This window comes from Neoarius graeffei, chromosome 19, assembly GCF_027579695.1.
Source record: "Neoarius graeffei isolate fNeoGra1 chromosome 19, fNeoGra1.pri, whole genome shotgun sequence".
In the NCBI taxonomy this organism is placed as follows: domain Eukaryota; kingdom Metazoa; phylum Chordata; class Actinopteri; order Siluriformes; family Ariidae; genus Neoarius; species Neoarius graeffei.
In genome coordinates this window covers 12164408-12184092 of record NC_083587.1, presented here as the reverse complement: position 1 = coordinate 12184092, position 19685 = coordinate 12164408, and the positions used below count along the sequence as shown (strand labels likewise).

General features: G+C 44.7%; 1 pseudogene; it reads right to left on the bottom strand.

Annotated features, from left to right (window-relative positions):
• The window catches only part of LOC132867694 (zinc finger protein ZFP2-like), a 99042-nt pseudogene that overhangs the window by 19155 nt on the left and 60202 nt on the right, over positions 1–19685 (bottom strand).

Genomic DNA, 19685 nt, shown 5'->3' with positions numbered 1-19685 from the left:
ACTACAAGCATGCCTCCTGTCATGGTGGTGTAGTTACCATTGCTATGGGGGTCATGTGATGGTGCAAAGCCTCTACAGGAATTTCCTTACTGTAGTATGCAAAGAATGCCATGGTGTGGTTTGTAGTAAGAAAGCAACCACTTACTTGTCCCTGAATATGTTGAAATTTTCGAGCTGCAAGAGTTTAAGGAGTTAAAAATAAATAAAATTAAAGATTCTTTCTGTATGGCATGACTCTTGTGGAATTATTGAATTTAATACTAAAAATAACGTTATTGCTTATTAAATTGGTTGATAATATAAATATTGTATCACGTGCTCCTGAAATAAAGCAAATGTGTTCTAATTGATTTGTATAATGCTTGATGGGTTTGACGGACAACTGTATTAGCCAATTAACAACTTTTCAGGCATGCTGCATGTGCGTGTTCAACTAACTTCTATCCAGCCAGCTGGTTATATTGCACTGAAGATATTATAAAAAATGTTTTCTCCCTCCCTCCCATGTGTTTCTGTAATATGGGGAGGTCTGAAAGCATTGTCCTATATTGTGTGTTTGTTGTGATAGGGCATGTGTTTATTTACCCTGATTTTCTCCCTAATTTAGCCATGGCCAATTCCCACCCATCAGGCTACTCTTCCGTATCACACAACAACCCTCAACCAGGGAGGGCTAAGGCTACCATGTGCTTCCACCGAGTCAAGTAACACCAGTTGACCGCATCTTTTACTCATACAATGTCAGTGGGTGGTGTAACACACTCAGAGGAAAGCCCAATCCACTCACTTCCATCTGAATGTGCATGAGCTCACAGACACCCGTGACTCACTAGTGTAATTAACAGAGGAGAGAGAGAGAGCATGTCACCCCTCCCTCCCAGAGAGCCTAGCCAATTTTTCTCTCTTGAGCTCCCGACCGCAGATGACTGTGGCATCTTCAGGATTAGAATGTGGCAATCTCCCGAAGACAGGGAAGATGATGGGGAGGGCATGCATTTTACACTACTCCTGGTTAAATTGTGCATGATGAATAAAAATACAGCAGTATTTTGTGGTTTACTATGTATTCAGTTTCAAACAAGTAGCCCTAGAAATGGGTTATGATTTTCAAATAGTCATTACAATTTTTTTTTAAATCCATTAGTTTATGCGACAATCCTTTTTTTCTTGCTTTGAAAAAAAGAAGTTTCCCTGTGTTTGCTTGGTGCCCACTGTCATCATGACCTTTCTGTTCCATTTGAGTTTTGCAAATTTTGGTTAAAGGCAGAACATGATCCTCATCAGGAAATGGCTCGAAACACAAATACAATCAACGTTAGAATAACCAGCACTGAGTTTATTCAGTGTGTTGAATGGAAGATGTTTGGTTATTTTTCTTCTGTCATCAGTATTAAGTTGTACTCATGAGAAATGTCAATTAATTAGCACTCTTATGGAGAAAAGCAAGACTTTACAAAGGATTCGCAATAGCACGAGATGTAGTGGGCTGACTTCACGTGTCTCAGAGGGAGCAGACAGACTTCACCCTCTCTGGTTGGTCATTGTCATATGATAGAGAAGTCCTACCTGGTTGGTGGAACTGGCCAAAATGAGTTCTCTGGGGGAGTGCTCTGGTTATTGTAGACTCCACTGTACAACAGTATTCATCCCAGAAACAATATTAGGCTAAGAAATAGGTCACTAGATGATGCAGAAAATAACCTCTATAATCTCTTTGACTATAGTAACACCTTTCTGTCTGGTTGTTCCTGTAGGTGCAGGACTGAGTTCTTTGGTGCCCTCCTCTTCATACCACACCAAGAGCTCCTGTCCTGGGTTAATGGGTCGACAGCAACGATACAGAATTCCCCCTCGATACTGAAATGCCACAAGATTCTGTTCTTTATTATTATGGGCACAATTCACATACCTAAAAGAATGAGGCAAGATTCCAGAAAAGGTAAAAATCAGATCAGCGTTACAAACTTAGAGAAAGCATAGCAGAGATACTAGTGACAGCAAGAAGATAAAGTTCTTCTTTATAAAGTTCTTAATTCTGAGCTGTAAAATCAAATCACTAAAAAGATCCAACAACTGGTGTATTTCTCACCTCATCCAATTCACATGCATCTCTCTTTTGGTGTCGATGTATTTTTCACACTGCATGCTCCTGTATATCTGTAGAAAAATACCACATTTACATTTTCTTCACTCAATCAATCTATCTATATCTTTAGATGAGGGATACAGAAATGAGACCGATGGCTCGTGCCAATATTACATTAAGGCTCATGAAGGTTGAATTAAAGGTTCTTGACTGTATCTTTAGATTCACAAAACAGCCAACAAGCTCGGAGATTAATTTAGTAACTACAGGAAAATGCAGGCAAGGCTTTATCAGAATTTAAGCAAAGGAAAGGTTTCTCATAAAAAGCTTTACATCTGACATGGCAAAGCTGTGCTGTGAATCAGACCTCTCTGATAAATATCTGCCCATTGTGTTTTGGTCTCTAAACAGACAGCTTAAAAAAAAACAAAAAACAAAAAAAACCCCGCACAACTATAAAGTCAGTTCTGCCACTAAATTGGTTTTATAGAAAATATTTTGGATTTGTACAAGTACTTGTTATTTGCCATAAATGTCCAGTAGGTAATGTTGGTTTAGTTCAGTATTGCAGTGTTAATTTTGAATTTAAAGAATTTTAAATTGAGATTTCATCTTGTACTGAAAATTGTAGTTTCATTTTAGTCTTTTTATTTTATTTATTAATTTTTTTGTTTCGTTTTCATCAAGATTTAAGAACTGGAACTCAATTTTCATTTTAGTCTAATTCTAGTCAAAGTTTTAGGTCATAATTTTCTCACACAGTTGCATGGTACTTGTAAAATGTTTTAAGAGGGGCTATTGCAGGAGGAGTATTATGGGATGACCCCCCAGTATGTGTCTGTTTTTTCTTTTGCTATGCAGGTTATGTGGAGTTAGCCACGACTGTAATGGTGATGACCGCTATTTTCAAATGAAGATGTTACTTTGTTCAGACCAATGCCATGTGTATCTGTGTCCTGATGCATATATCTGTTAGAATCTAGGAGCATTATGAAAGCCATGCGAGTAGGTAAGCGAGTGAGCCTACCAAACCAGATTCACTTCTGCTTCCTAACTATGGTCAGGAACCTGAAAAAAGAGGAAAGACAACATACTGGAATGGATTTTGCTAAAGGATATTTCTCCTGGCTGGAAAATTCCCTCAAGAAATACGTTAGGATGCCTGTATGGACAGACCAGCTGTTTTGGCTCATCTTTATTCACCAGGGCATAATCACCAGAGATTTTGCTTTGCTGTCTTTTTACTGGCCCTCTCTGTGGGCTGGTCATTTCAGGTTCACATGACAGCATGCTGTGTGCATGTTCTCACTGGTCAAATCACAACCATGTTAGCTAATGGACATTAACATTCTAAACTAATGCAAAAGTAGTGCGCAGCAATGAAACAAAAGCCATGGACAAGAAAAGATAAAAAATTAAAGGAGGGGCCAAAATATTTAGGAAAAAAAAGCAGAAATTCGGAGGCATAGGCTTTCAAATGTAAACAAGAGTGCTCTGAGAGCACAATATCCCCCACTGGCAACTATGTCATAACTCTGGTAAAATGCGATGGAATTGAATGAAATTGCAATATGCATATTACCGACATATACAAAGAATCCTGTCAAGTTCCGTGAAATTCCTCCAAAAATTGAGAGAGGAGTTGATTTCAGAAGGTGAGTATCCTTCCCAGATGGAAGGATGGACATCACCATGACAATCCCCCTTCGGACATTTCGGACAGTGGGAGATTTATTAAAAAAAAAAAATCAACATACTGTTTGGGCATCAGCATTTTCCTCCAGGTGCTCTGGTTCCCCTCCACAGTTCAAAGACATGCAGATTAGGTAAACTATCCAGCCACTGGGGTTGCACAAGCTAGTATATACTTAGTGCTGGTCCTAAGCCTGGCTAGTTTGGGGAGGGTTGTGTCAAGAAGGGCATCCGGTGTAAAACCTATGCCAAATCAAATATGCGGAACAGATCTGCTGTGGCCACCCCTAATGGGAGCAGCTGAAAGAAAAAAGTAGTTTGGGCACTAGCATCCTTAACTGACCCGCAATGCTATTTTCGAGGAGCAGAATGAAGAGCTCAATGCGGACATTAAAACAGCTATAGGCTAGGCTGCATGTTCATTTAAAACTGCTGTAACTTGCCCAACCATAATTGACTCTCATATGTACCAGAGGTTTTCAAGCTTGTTGGGGCTGAGGCACACCAAATTAAGGTTGATTATTGATTATGAAGAATGTCACACACATTATGATGGGCTTTAAGGTCATTAGCAAGATTTGACCCACAGTGCACTACAGCAGACTGCCATAATTATTAAACAGATAGGTACAGTGACTTGAAAAAGTATTCATACCCCTTGAACTTTTTCACATTTTCCACCTTACAACCACAAACTTAAAAGTTTTTTATTGAGATTTTATGTGATAGACCAGCAGAGAGTAGCACATAATTATGAAGTGAAACGAAAATGATAAATGGTCTTCAAAATTTTAAACAAATAAAAATCTGAAAAATGTGGTGTGCATTAGTATTCAGCCCCCTGTACTCTGATACCTCTAAATACAATCCAGTGCAATCAATTGCCTTCAGAAGTCATCTAATTAGTTAATAGAGTCCTACTGTGTGTAATTTACTCTCAGCATAAATGCACTTGTTCTGTGAAGGCCTCAGTGGTTTGTTAGAGAACACTGAAGAACAAACAGCATCATGAAGACCAAAGAACTCACCAGACAGGTCAGGGATAAAGTTCTAGAGAAGTTTAAAGCAGTGTTAGGTTATAAAAAAATATCCCAAGCTCTGAACATCTCAAGAAGCACTGTTCAATCAATCATTCAAAAATGGAAAAAGTATGGCACAACTGCAAACCTACCAAGACATGGCCGTCCACCTAAACTGACGGAGCGAGCAAGGACAGCACTGGTCAGAGAAGCAGCCAAGAGGCCCATGATCACTCTGGAGGAGCTGCAGAAATCCACAGCTCAGGTGGGAGAATCTGTGCACAGGACAACTATGAATCATACACTCTACAAATCTGGCCTTTTTGGAAGAGTGGCAAGAAGAAAGCCATTGTTGAAAGACAGGCATAAGAAGTTCCATTTGCAGTTTGCCAGAAGCCATGTAGGGGACACAGCAAACATGTGGAAGAAGGTGCTTTGGTCAGATGAGACCAAAGTTGAACTTTTTGGCCTAAATGCAAAGCGCTATGTGTGGCGGAAAACTAACACTGCTCATCACCCTGCACACACCATCCCCACTGTGAAACAGCATGCATCATGCTATGGGAATGCTTTTCTTCAGCAGGGACAGGGAAACTGGTCAGAGTTGATGGGAAGATGGATGGAGCTAAATACAGGGCAATCCTGGAAGAAAACCTGTTGGAGACTGCAAAAGACTTGAGACTGGGAAGGAGATTCACCTTCCAGCAAGACAATGACCCTAAACATACAGCCAGAGCTACAATGGAATGGTTTAGATCAAAGAATATTCATGTGTTGGAATGGCCCAGTCAAAGTCCAGACCTAAATCCCATTGAGCATCTGTGGCAAGACTTGAAAATTGCCATTCACAGACGCTCTCCATTCAATCTGGCTGAGCTTGAGCTATTTTGCAAAGAAGAATGGGCAAAAATTTCAGCGTCTAGATGTGCAAAGCTGGTAGAGACATACCACAAAAGACTTGCAGCTGTAATTACGGCAAAAGGTGTCTCTACAAAGTATTGATGCAGGGGGGCTGAATACTAATGCACATCACATTTTTCAGATTTTTATTTGTTTAAAATTTTGAAGACCATTTATCATTTTCGTTTCACTTCAAATTTATGTGCTACTCTGTGTTGGTCTATCACATAAAATCTCAATAAAAATATTTTAAGTTCATGGTTGTAAGGTGGAAAAACGTGAAAAAGTTTAAGGGGTATGAATACTTTTTCAAGGCACTGTAAATCAGACAGGCCATTGTATAATGTATTAAAAACATGAGGCTCATTACAGTGTTTCCCATTAGTTACAGTTGTGGTCACAAGTTTACATACAGTGACAAAATGTCATGATATGAACGATATGAATGTCAGCAATATTTGGGCTTTCAATTATTTCTCTGAACTGTTCTTATTCTGTGGCAAAATGATTATACAGCATACATCTTTAAAAAAGAAGAAAAAAGGCAGAGAATTCAGAGCACAATTTTCTTTGGGTTTTCTGAAATCAACACAGGGTCAAAAGTATACATACAGGGTCAAAATTTTACATACAGCACACCTAATATTTGTTTCTTCGCAAGATTGACTTTGACCAAACATTTTTTGTTTACCATGAACAAGCTTCTGGCATAATTCTGGTTGGATATTTCACGACTCTTCATGGTAGAATTGGTAGAGTTAAGTTATTTTTTTTCCCCTTGGCATGGACTTGACTAATTGACTAACACAGGCCATATATTTTCAATAGGGTTGAAGTCAGGGCTTGTCACATCACATCACATTATCTCTAGCCGCTTTATCCTTCTACAGGGTCGCAGGCAAGCTGGAGCCTATCCCAGCTGACTATGGGCGAAAGGCAGGGTACACCCCGGACAAGTCGCCAGGTCATCACAGGGCTGACACATAGACACAGACAACCATTCACACTCACATTCACACCTACGGTCAATTTAGAGTCACCAGTTAACCTAACCTGCATGTCTTTGGACTGTGGGGGAAACCGGAGCACCCGGAGGAAACCCACGCGGACACGGGGAGAACATGCAAACTCCGCACAGAAAGGCCCTCGCCGGCCCCGGGGCTCGAACCCAGGACCTTCTTGCTGTGAGGCGACAGCGCTAACCACTACACCACCGTGCCGGTCAGGGCTTGTTTTAAGTTTAAATGTTAGCCTGCTTTATCCTCCACAACCAGCTCTGATGCATGTTTGGGTTCATTGAACTGTTGTGACTCCCAATCATGTTCAAGTTTCCAATGGTTTGAGGTTATGCTGGAGAATTCTAAGGTAATCCTCCTCCTTCATTATTCCATTCACTTTGCGCAATGAACCACTTCCACTGGCAGTAAAACAGCCTCAGAGCATGATGTTGCTACTACCACCACCAGCCTGGTCATTGTGGCCAAACAACTCAATCTTTGTCTCATGTGACCATACAGCTTTCCTCCAGAAGGCTTTTTCTTTGTCCATGTGGTCAGTTGCAAACTTTAGTTAAGTTTGAAGGTGTCAATTTTGGAGCAGGGTGTTATTCCTTGAATAGCAGCCTCTTAGTCCATGGTGATATAAAACTCACTGAACTGTAGACAGTGATCCATCAGCTTCCAGTTCATGGCAAGGCTGTGACATGGTGGTTCCTGGGTTGTTCCTGACCATCCAAACCAACTTCCTTTTAGCTGAGGGTGACAGTTTGGGTTTTCTTGAAGCAAAGTGGCTTGGCAAAGTGACTACGCCTTCCAATAACTTATATACAATTGTTTGAACCGATCTTGGGATCTGCAGTTGTATAGAAATAGCTCTAAGAGACATTCCTGAGTTGTGTACACCTGCGATCTTCTTTCTCAGATCTGCACTGAGCTCCTTGGACTTTCCCATTTTACTGTTGGTCAATCCAATGAGTGCTGTAAACAAACCCTTTTTATGAAGGCACAGAGAAGCTACCAGCTGTAGTCAATCATAATCACTAACAGGAAGTTACAGTGGTGCTTGAAAGTTTGTGAACCCTTGAGAATTTTCTATATTTCTGCATAAACATGACCGAAAACATCATCAGATTTTCACACAAAGTAGATAAAGAGAACCCAGTTAAACAAATGAGACAAAAATATTATACGTGCTAATTTATTTATTGAGGAAAATTATCCAATATTACATATCTGTGAGTGGCAAAAGTATGTGAACCTCTAGGATTAGCAGTTAATTTGAAGGTGAAATTAGTTTCAGGTGTTTTCAATCAGGTGTGAGTGGGCATGTGATAGGTTGATTTTGATCCAGCTAAAATAATTCATTTCTTAAAAACATGAACAAAAGAGAATTCATTAATTAATTGAGTAAATAAGTAAGTTACAATTCATAACTATTGTGGCAGCGGGGGCGTGGTCAAGCGCCGGTCTGTGACAGGAGGGCGGAGTCAGGGAAGGTAAGTGGCAGAATCACGTCACCTGAGAGCAATTAACCTGTTTGTGTGTCTTCCCAGTGACTGCGCCCTATATCAGGAGGGAGAGCGAGAGCAGAAGGAGCTCAGCCCTGAACCAGACGCCGGCTGTGCGTCGGTGAATGTTATTGTGATACTGAAAAGTGTGGCAATAAAGCCATTTATAAAACCTGATCTCTGTCCTGCCGTCCTCTGTGCTCCACCCACACGTAGGGTCGCTTACAGTGGTGCCGAAACCCGGGACAGTGGAGCACCAAACCAGCAGCCCCATGGAATCCTCCCCGTTCGCCGATCTGGTCCACGCCCTCGCCACGGCTCAGCAAAGCCAGCACCAGGCACTCGTCACGCTCCGAAAGGAGCAGGAGCAGCGCTTCGAAGCCCTGGTGCTGGCCCAGCAGGAAGATCGCGAGGCGTTCCGGCATCTCCTCGCGTCGGCGGGGTCCACCAGCGCTCCGGCCGCGGGCCCGTCTCCCCTCATTGTCACCAAGATGGGCCCGCAGGACGACCCCGAGGCGTTCATCACGTTGTTTGAACAGGTCGCCGAAGCCTCGGGGTGGCCGATGGAGCAGCGCGCGGCGCACCTCCTCCCCCTGCTCACGGGAGAGGCACAGCTGGCCGCGCTACAGCTCCCCGCCGACCGCCGGCTGGCCTTCGCGGACCTCCGCCGGGCCGTCCTCCAGCGCGTGGGGCGCACACCGGAGCAACAGCGCCAGCGCTTCCGCGCGCTGCGACTGGAGGAAGTCGGCCGGCCGTTCGCGTTCGGCCAGCAGCTCCGGGACGCCTGCTGGCGGTGGCTGAGGGCCAACGATCGCGACGCCGAGGGAATCGTCGACCAGGTGGTACTGGAACAGTTCATCGCCCGCTTACCAGCCGGAACCGCGGAGTGGGTCCAGTGCCACCGCCCGGCGTCGCTGGATCAGGCAGTCGAGCTGGCGGAGGATCATCTGGCGGCTGTCCCGGCGGCAGGACAGCAGATGGCATCTCTTCTCTCCTCTTCTCTCTCCCCCTCCTCCTGGGTCCTGTCCTCGCCCCATTCCCCCTCCGCGGAGGCGGGGGCCGGCACCCCCCCAGCCGGCCCGCCGCACCCGCGGTGCCCTCCCGTTTCTCCCTTCTGTGTCTGTCTCTCCCCCACCTCAGGTGAGTGAGCCCCAGATCACCGGTGCAGAGGGAAAGCCCGGGCCGGTTTGCTGGCGCTGCGGGGAACCGGGCCACCTTCAACAGCAGTGCACGGCAATGGAAGTGGGCGCGGTGGTTCGGATCCCCGACGCGCCAGAGGCCGCCCTCGATCGGGCCGGAGCGTATCGCATACCGGTGAGTATCCAAGGGGCTACATATCAGGCGTTGGTGGATTCTGGTTGTAATCAGACCTCAATTCGCCAAAGCCTGGTTCAAAACGAGGCATTGGGGGGAGCACAAGGGGTGAAGGTGTTATGTGTGCACGGGGATGTTCACAGCTACCCTTTGGTGTCGGTCCACATTATTTTCAGAGGGGAAAAATTCATAGTAAAGGCGGCGGTTAATCCTCGCCTTACCCACTCTCTAATTTTGGGGACTGATTGGCCGGGATTTCGGGGGTTAATGACACGCCTAGTCGAGAGTGGGTCCTGCCATTTGACAGGGGGAGGTCCCGGTGTCGCTTTGGCGGGAGCAGCTGTCACAGAGCCGTCTACGTCATCTTCGCGTCAGAGTGAGGAGCCGCCGGCTCCTCCTCTCTCTATTGGGGAATCCCTCGCGGATTTCCCATTAGAGCAGTCGCGAGACGAGACTCTGCGGCATGCGTTTGACCAAGTGAGAGTAATCGATGGTCAAACGCTCCAGCCGAACGCCACCGCGTCCTTCCCCTACTTCGCGATTATGAAGGATAGATTATACCGAGTGACGCAGGACACTCAAACGAAAGAGCGAGTCACGCAGCTTTAAATTCCGAAGAGCCGCCGGGAATTGGTATTCCAGGCGGCTCACTTTAATCCCATGGCTGGACACTTAGGGCAGGATAAAACACTAGCCCGAATAATGGCCCGTTTCTATTGGCCGGGGATTCGCGGCGATGTCCGTAGGTGGTGTACGGCATGCCGCGAATGCCAGTTAGTAAACCCAGCGGCCATTCCAAAAGCGCCTTTGCGCCCTCTACCGTTAATCGAGACCCCGTTTGAGAGAATTGGGATGGATCTCGTCGGGCCATTAGATCGGTCAGCACGAGGGTACCGCTTTATATTAGTTCTGGTGGACTATGCAACGCGATACCCGGAAGCAGTGCCTCTGCGCAATATCTCAGCACACAGTATTGCAGAGGCACTCTTCCGCGTCATCTCCCGAGTTGGAATCCCGAAAGAGATTCTGACTGATCAAGGCACTACGTTTATGTCACGAACACTGCGCGAACTGTATGGGTTATTGGGGATTAAGCCGATCCGCACCAGCGTGTATCACCCACAAACGGACGGTTTAGTGGAACGATTCAACCGCACCCTCAAAAATATTATTAAAAAATTCGTAAGTGAGGACGCACGTAACTGGGATAAGTGGCTCGAACCCTTGCTGTTCTCAGTGCGAGAGGTCCCCCAAGCCTCCACGGGGTTCTCCCCGTTTGAATTATTATATGGGCGTAAGCCGCGCGGCATCCTGGACGTGCTGCGGGAAAATTGGGAGGAGGGACCTTCACAAAGTAAGAACGAAATTCAGTACGTTATGGACCTGCGCGCAAAACTCCACACGCTCACCCACCTAACTCAGGAGAATTTGCGGCAGGCCCAGGAACGGCAAGCCCGCCTGTACAACAAGGGTACGCGCCTTAGAGAGTTCACTCCGGGAGATAAGGTACTCGTACTGTTGCCCACGTCGAGCTCCAAATTGATCGCCAAGTGGCAAGGACCCTTTGAGGTCACACGGCGAGTCGGGGACGTCGACTATGAGGTGAGGCGAACGGACAGGGGTGGGGCGTTACAGATTTACCACCTCAACCTGCTTAAACTCTGGAACGAGGAGGTCCCCGTGGCGTTGGTGTCGGTAGTTCCAGAGAAGGCGGAGCTGGGGCCGGAGGTTCAAAAAGGGACATTGGCATCACGTACCTCTCCGGTCCCCTGTGGAGACCACCTCTCCCCGACCCAACTCACGGAGGTCGCCCAGTTGCAGACCGAGTTTTCGGATGTGTTCTCGCCCCTGCCCGGTCGCACTAACCTCATAGAGCACCACATAGAGACGCCCCCGGGGGTGGTAGTGCGTAGCCGCCCTTACAGGCTACCTGAACACAAAAAAAAGGTGGTTCGGGAAGAACTTCAGACCATGCTCGAAATGGGCATCGTCGAGGAGTCCTACAGTGACTGGAGCAGCCCGGTGGTCTTGGTACCCAAGGCCGACGGGTCGGTCCGGTTCTGTGTGGACTATAGAAAAGTCAACGCGGTGTCTAAATTCGACGCGTACCCAATGCCTCGTATTGATGAGTTGCTCGATCGACTCGGCACTGCTCGCTTTTATTCGACACTGGATTTAACGAAGGGATATTGGCAGATCCCCTTGACTCCACTATCCCGAGAAAAAACGGCCTTTTCCACACCGTTTGGTTTACACCAATTCGTCACCCTTCCGTTTGGGCTGTTTGGGGCCCCCGCAACGTTTCAGCGGCTGATGGACAGAGTCCTCCGCCCTCACGCCACATATGCGGCAGCATATTTAGATGACATAATCATCTATAGCAATGACTGGCAGCGGCACCTCGAACATCTGAGGGCCGTCCTTAGGTCGCTGAGGCGAGCAGGGCTCACAGCCAACCCAAAGAAGTGTGCGATTGGGCGGGTGGAAGTACGGTATCTGGGCTTCCACTTGGGCAACGGGCAGGTGCGTCCCCAAATTAATAAGACGGCAGCAATTGCGGCCTGCCCGAGGCCCAAGACCAAAAAGGGGGTGAGACAGTTCCTGGGGCTGGCTGGCTATTATCGCAGGTTTATACCTAATTATTCGGACGTCACCAGCCCGCTGACTGATCTCACTAAAAAGGGGGCACCAGATCCGGTCCAGTGGACGGAGCAGTGCCAGCGGGCTTTCTCAGAGGTAAAGGCTGCACTGTGTGGGGGGCCACTTCTACACTCCCCTGACTTTTCTCTCCCTTTTATGTTGCAGACCGATGCGTCGGACAGAGGGCTGGGGGCGGTTTTGTCCCAGGAGGTGGAGGGGGAGGACCGCCCTGTCCTGTATATCAGCAGGAAGCTGTCGGTGCGTGAGGGGCGCTACAGCACCATAGAGAAAGAGTGTCTGGCCATCAAGTGGGCGGTTCTTGCCCTCCGGTACTACCTGCTGGGGCGCCCTTTCACCCTCTGTTCGGACCACGCGCCCCTCCAGTGGCTCCACCGCATGAAAGATGCCAACGCGCGGATCACCCGTTGGTATCTGGCGCTCCAACCCTTTAATTTCAAGGTGGTCCACAGGCCGGGGGCGCAGATGGTCGTGGCGGACTTCCTCTCCCGTCAAGGGGGGGGGGGGAGTCGGCTGCAGGCCGGACGGCCGCCCGGCCTGAGTCGGGCGGTGGGGGTATGTGGCAGCGGGGGCGTGGTCAAGCGCCGGTCTGTGACAGGAGGGCGGAGTCAGGGAAGGTAAGTGGCAGAATCACGTCACCTGAGAGCAATTAACCTGTTTGTGTGTCTTCCCAGTGACTGCGCCCTATATCAGGAGGGAGAGCGAGAGCAGAAGGAGCTCAGCCCTGAACCAGACGCCGGCTGTGCGTCGGTGAATGTTATTGTGATACTGAAAAGTGTGGCAATAAAGCCATTTATAAAACCTGATCTCTGTCCTGCCGTCCTCTGTGCTCCACCCACACGTAGGGTCGCTTACAACTATATACACATTTTTTTATGTAAACATTCCGGTCCTGTAAAAGAGGTTAAAAGGATGAACAAAGATGAAAAATATCAGTGATTCTGCAATCTACTAATTCAGTCCTGGTGTCTGAGATCGATTGGTCAAGTCTGCAGGGGCAGAAGGGGGCTTTCACACGCACTTTGCTCCATTCTCAATGAAGCTAACAGAGAAAAAGAGAGGGAAAGAAAAAGAAATGGGAATATACTTACCTGAGTACTCACCTGATTGAAATTAACCTGTAAGACAATTTAATAAATGACAATATACTTACCTGATTAATTGTGACCTGTAGCAAAATAAGAGAAATGTTATTATGATACTTACCAGTGTGTTTACCTGTGAAAAGAAAAAAAAGGTTAATATTCAAATGAAGCAAAATTACTGTGATTATGTAAATATTTTCATACGAGATGAGATATTCTCAGTGAAGCTAACAGAGAAGAAGCACTGTGTCCAGCGTCTTTATTGAGATTCCCCCTTTTTCAGGGTGTAACAGGCACCCTGTTTTATTTAAAGAACAGGGATCTATCAAAGTCTGATCCTCACAACACGTTTGTGGAAGTGTATCATGGCACGAACAAAGGAGATTTCTGAGGACCTCAGAAAAAGCATTGTTGATGCTCATCAGGCTGGAAAAGGTTACAAAACCATCTCTAAAGAGTTTGGACTCCACTAATCCACAGTCAGACAGATTATGTACAAATGGAAGAAATTCAAGACCATTGTTACTCTCCCCAGGAGTGGTCGGCCAAGAAAGATCACTCCAAGAGCAAAGCGTGTAATAGTCGGTGAGGTCACAAAGGACCCCAGAGTAACTTCTCAGCAACTGAAGGCCTCTCCCACATTGGCTAATGTTCATGAGTCCACCATCAGGAGAACACTGAACAACAATGGTGTGCATGGCAGGGTTGCAATGAGAAAGTCACTGCTCTCCAAAAAGAACATTGCTGCTCGTCTGCAGCTTGCTAAAGATCATGTGGACAAGCCAGAAGGCTATTGGAAAAATGTTTTATGGATGGATGAGACCAAAATAGAACTTTCTGGTTTCAATGAGAAGCGTTATGTTTGGAGAAAGGAAAACACTGCATTCCAGCATAAAAACCTTATCCCATCTGTGTAACATGGTGGTGGTAATATCATGGTTTGGGCCTGTTTTGCTGCATCTGGACCAGGACGGCTTGCCATCATTGATGGAACAATGAATGCTGAATTATAACAGTGAATTCTAAAGGAAAATGTCAGGACATCTGTCCATGAACTGAATCTCAAGAAAAGGTGGGTCATGCAGCAAGACAACGAGCCTAAGCACACAAGTTGTTCTACCAAAGAATAGTTAAAGAAGAATAAAGTTAATGTTTTGGAATGGCCAAGTCAAAGTCCTGACCTTAATCCAATCGAAATGTTGTGGAAGGACCTGAAGTGAGCAGTTCACGTGAGGAAACCCACCAACATCCCAGAGTTGAAGCTGCTCAATGAAGGAATGGGCTAAAATTTCTCCAAGCTGGTGTGCAAGACTGATCAACAGTTACCGGAAATGTTTAGTTGCAGTTATTGCTGCACAAAGGGGGTCACACCAGATACTGAAAGCAAAGGTTCACATACTTTTGCCATTCACAGATATGTAATATTGGATCATTTTCCTCAATAAATACATGACCAAGTATAATATTTTTGTCTCATTTGTTTAACTGGGTTCTCTTTATCTACTTTTAGGACTTGTGTGAAAATCTGATGTTTTAGGTCATATTTATGCAGAAATATAGAAAATTTTCAAGGGTTCACAAACTTTCAAGCACTACTGTAAGAGGCCTTGGCAAGATAAGAGACAGTATGGAAGTCTCAGCAGCTCTGAATTAATAACCTAAGTGAGTGTATGTAAATATTGGACCCTGTGTGTTGATTTCAGAAAACCCAAAAGAAATTAAAACTTCTGCACCAAATTAATGTTTTTTTCCTATTAAAGAAATATGTTGTACAATCATTTCACCACAGAAAACGAACAGTTTAGAGAAAATCACTGAAAGCCCAATATTGCCATGACATTCATATCCAAGATGACATTCATGTCACTGTATGTAAACTTCTGACCACGACTGTACCTAGACTGTGGTGGCCGAAACATTTTCAGAACACAACACCATGTGATTTGAGACTGATAACATTAATTTTACAGTATTCACTACAGTCATGCATTAGTCCAAACACAATTTTCTTCTTTTGGCTGCTCCCAATTAGGGGTCGCCACAGCGAATCTTTCTTCCCCATTGCTCCCTGTCTTCCATATCCTTCTCTACCACACCTGACACTTTCATGTCCTCTCTCACCACATCCATGCATCTCCTCTTTGGCCTTCCTCATTTTTGTGGGCCTGGCAGCTCCATTCTCAACATTCTCCTTCCAACATGCTCTGCATCTCTTCTCAGGATGTGCCCATACCATCTCAGTCTCCTCTCTCTTAGCTTAATTCCCAAGCTCTCCACATGTGCTGTCCCTCTGATGTGCTCGTTCCTTATCCTGTCCAACCTTGTGACTCCCATCGCAAGCCTTAACATCCTCAACTCCGCCACCTCCAACTTTGCCTCCTGTCTCCAATCCATACATCACAGCTGGTCTCACTACTGTCTTATACAGCTTACCTTTCACTTTTGCTGGGACTTTCCTATCACAAATGACTCCCAAAATCCTTCTCCAACTACTCCACCCTGCCTGCACTCTCTCTCTCACCTCACTATCGCAGTCCCCATTTTCCTGCACAGTTGACCCCAGGAACTTGAATTCACCAACTTTCTTTACATCTTCTCCTTGAATCTTCACTACACTCTCATCCCCATTCTCATTGATGCACATGTATTTTGTTCCATAGTCCAAACACAATTTTATGGTTTTCAATTTAAGACAGCAAACAGAAAACATCAATGCAGAAGTTAGCATTGATAATTAGCATTCCTCAAACTTTAGCTTAGTTAGGGAACGTTAACATCAACGTATCTGAATCTCATCTCCTTATTTTAAAAACAACACACTGTTGAATTTCTAGAGCTTTAGTTTGTTTCTGAGTCAGGAAACTGCTAACATGTCCGGTAGCATATATGTGTCATTCAAAATACAAGTGCATGTGTGGCAGCAAGGGCGTGGTCAAATGTCGGCTGTGAAGGGTGAGGAGTCGGTTTGAACCAGCAGGTAACATGTCACGAGTGACACCTGTGTCTCATTACTGGCTATTTATTAATATTTGTCTTTGTGTGTCTTTCAGATGGCCAGTAACGAATGAGAGAGTGTGCCATGTTCCCTAACATGTGTGTGTGTGTTCACAGCTTAGTAGTCACTGAAAAGTGACAATAATAAAAGTGCACCTGGAATTGTAGTGCCTGTCTCCAGTTTGTCATTGTCCAGAAGTAAAGAGTTCTCACAGCATGCTCTAACCAAAGTTCAAAATAGGTCTATTTTTGGCTAAAATTAAATTATTGTGTGTTCTCTAATCAATATTTCATATTTTCTAAAAAATAAACACATCAACAAGTGGAACACAAGTAACCACTTCTGCTTCATTTCTTTGAGGGCTGAAATGCATGCTCCAGTTTTTGTTTTGTTTTTTGACTGTTTATGAACTGTTAAACTCCTTTATCATGCTTTGTGGGTGTGACCTTTTTAGTGTGGCATCATTATTCATACCTATACAATTAGGGTGTTTATGTTTAAATTAGGGCGGCATGATGGTGTAGTGGTTAGCGCTGTCGCCTCACAGCAAGAAGGTCCGAGTTCGAGCCCCGTGGCCGGCGAGGCCCTTTCTGTGTGGAGTTTGCATGTTCTCCCCGTGTCTGCGTGGGTTTCCTCCGGGTGCTCCAGTTTCCCTCACAGTCCAAAGACATGCAGGTTAGGTTAACTGGTGACTCTAAATTGACCATAGGTGTGAATGGTTGTCTGTGTCTGTGTGTCAGCCCTGTGATGACCGGGCGACTTGTCCAGGGTGTACCCTGCTTTTCGCCTGTAGTCAGCTGGGATAGGCTCCAGCTTGCCTGCGACCCTGTAGAACAGGATAAAGCGGCTAGAGATAATGAGATGAGATGTTTACTCATGCACAAAATTATTTCAAGCAAGTTCTTCATAAATCTAAACTTTTAATTTTGCCCTCAAAGTGCACCAGTTTGATACATTTAACTTTAAAGTAAATATCATGGGTAAATTCAGGAGCAAGATCAATGTGATTCTCCTATTTTATATTAAACTTTGGTCAAATATCTGTCACATTCTGCATTCTCTGCAGTTTTTTTTTACCTTGCGCAATACCAGAAAAATTCAGTTGAAATCAAGCCATTTGAGGCGAATTCGTCTGCCTCTGAAAAAACTTGGCATTTGGATTTCCCGGCAAACATTGATTTTCGTGACGTCACGTGCAGGATGCCTCCTTCTGAATCCTACATCAGCGATGGTTTGTTTATGAGAAAACAACCTGGTGGTTTTCTGCAAATTTCTTCAACGTTATCGTGTAATTATTCAAATGGTTAACAGATGTATCATAGGAGGGTGTAGCAACACCAATCTTGATGGGATTAGTACTCATCGTTTTCCAAAAGACCGGAAAATGAGAGAGAAATGGGAGCGCTTCGTGCGAGGCATCCGGAAAAAGCCGAGGACCAAGCAGAGCCGAGAAAAAGAGCAAGAAAATCGACAATTCACATGTTGACTGTTGCCAGGGTAAGAAATAATTCTGACATCTCATTATATTCTTCATCCAAAGATGAAATGACATTGCGCTCAGGTGACAATTCCATATTTCAATGCAAAATTGCGAGCTGCTAAACTTGGTCTACACAGGCTGTGCACTGAAACCGTGCAAGCTCTCGCAGCCTGCTGGCGGTTCCACAGGTGACATCACAAATCTGGCTCCAGACTCCCTTGGGATTTTTCCAGATGCGTTTTATTTTATTTTTTTCTGCTGTAGACAGATGGCCTTCTGCAAAATTACCCTTCTGGATGAGTGTGTGAAGGGACATACTTTCATCTTAAAAAAAAAAAAAAGAAAGAAATTGATCCAGGATATGCACTTTAAAAGTGTACAAAATTTTCTTACAGGGGAGCCTGCCCCCAGACCCTGCAAAGCGAGATTCACTGACCATAGTTTCACAAAATCCTGTGGGAAACACTATTATTTTGCCTGTGCAGTTTTTTTTTTAAAATTAATTAATTAATTAATTAATTAATTTTTTTAAACTGTTACTGGAACATCTCCCTGTTCTTTTGCAGGTTAGGGTGGCTATGGAAGAACTCTCTCTCTCAAGTCAAAATGTAAAAGTAGGTGACCGTGATGATGCAACATACCTGAGCAAGCATGGTGATGGGTAGTGATCTAACGTGGCGAGTGTGTCGTGAGACAAAGATCTCAGCTTCCCATGTAATATTTTGTGGTCTGTACATCTCATGGATTGAGGTGAAGTCATTTTATTTTACTACAAGATGCATGCCTATCAAAATTTTGGCCAGAAGTGATCAATTATGGCTGGATTCTCTGTCATGGTGGGTCATTGCTCTTTAGTCCCGAATGCTCTCCAGCCCCTAATCCTCTCCAAGCTTAAACATTAACAGTCCTGTGGTAAGATGATTGGTGGAGGAGTCAATAAAAGAGGCAGAAACCGTTTTCCAATCAAAGTGGACCTTTTTTTAAATGTCTTTTTTTAAATAATTTTTCTTGAAAAGGTGCAAATATAAACAGTGCAATAACAAAAATGTCAGCAAAAAAAGGCAAAATAAAAACTATACAAAACAAAAATAGCCATAAAGTTGCTAGGCTATGCTGCTAAAGGACCTTGCACAAACTTTTCACCAGCTTACAGACATACCTTAGTGAGGCTATGAGGCTTAAATACAGCCTAAAGCTAGCTGTAACCCCTCCAAACTGGCTTACACCATTCACAATAATCAATGAACTCAATGTCAACAAAATTCTCACAAAATAATGAATCAAATAAGAAAACAAGAAAAATTTTATTCATACAAAACATTTCTGTACAGTTACAGAAATGGCTGTAATATGCTAAATGTTGTAATGGCTGTAAATATGTAAAATATGGCTTTTTTTAGAAGGGGAAAATACCCCTTCTAAAAATGGACCATTTCCTCAGTTCCCAGTCAAACACGTCTATTTACAATGAATGTTATGGCCCTTCGGTTTCCCCCCGGAACCAGGAAGTGGACACTGGAATGAACATGAATGAACTGTTTACAGCACGAGTAATTTATTTTAACAAATAAATGAGAATGTTTTTAACAGCTAGTATGTATCATTACATTTGTGAGAGCCAGACAGACTTAATAAAGATGAGTGGTGAATGTATTTTAATATAATACTATGAAAGAGGAATGAAAAACAAACTGGTTGATTAAAATGCCGGTAGGCCTTTCCCCACATAACACATTGTTATAATGGCAACGAAGTTACAGCAATTAATGATAAATGACAAAATGACCAGTAAACCAGTATGAAACAATGCAAACAGTAGTGACAATGTAGCGTGAAGAATACCAACGATGCTAGCAGCAAGTCAGCTTGAATGTTAAAGTTCTGGCAGATGACTGACTGCATGCTAGGTGCGCAACTCGTAAGTGTCACGGTTCACTCCATGGTATTCCC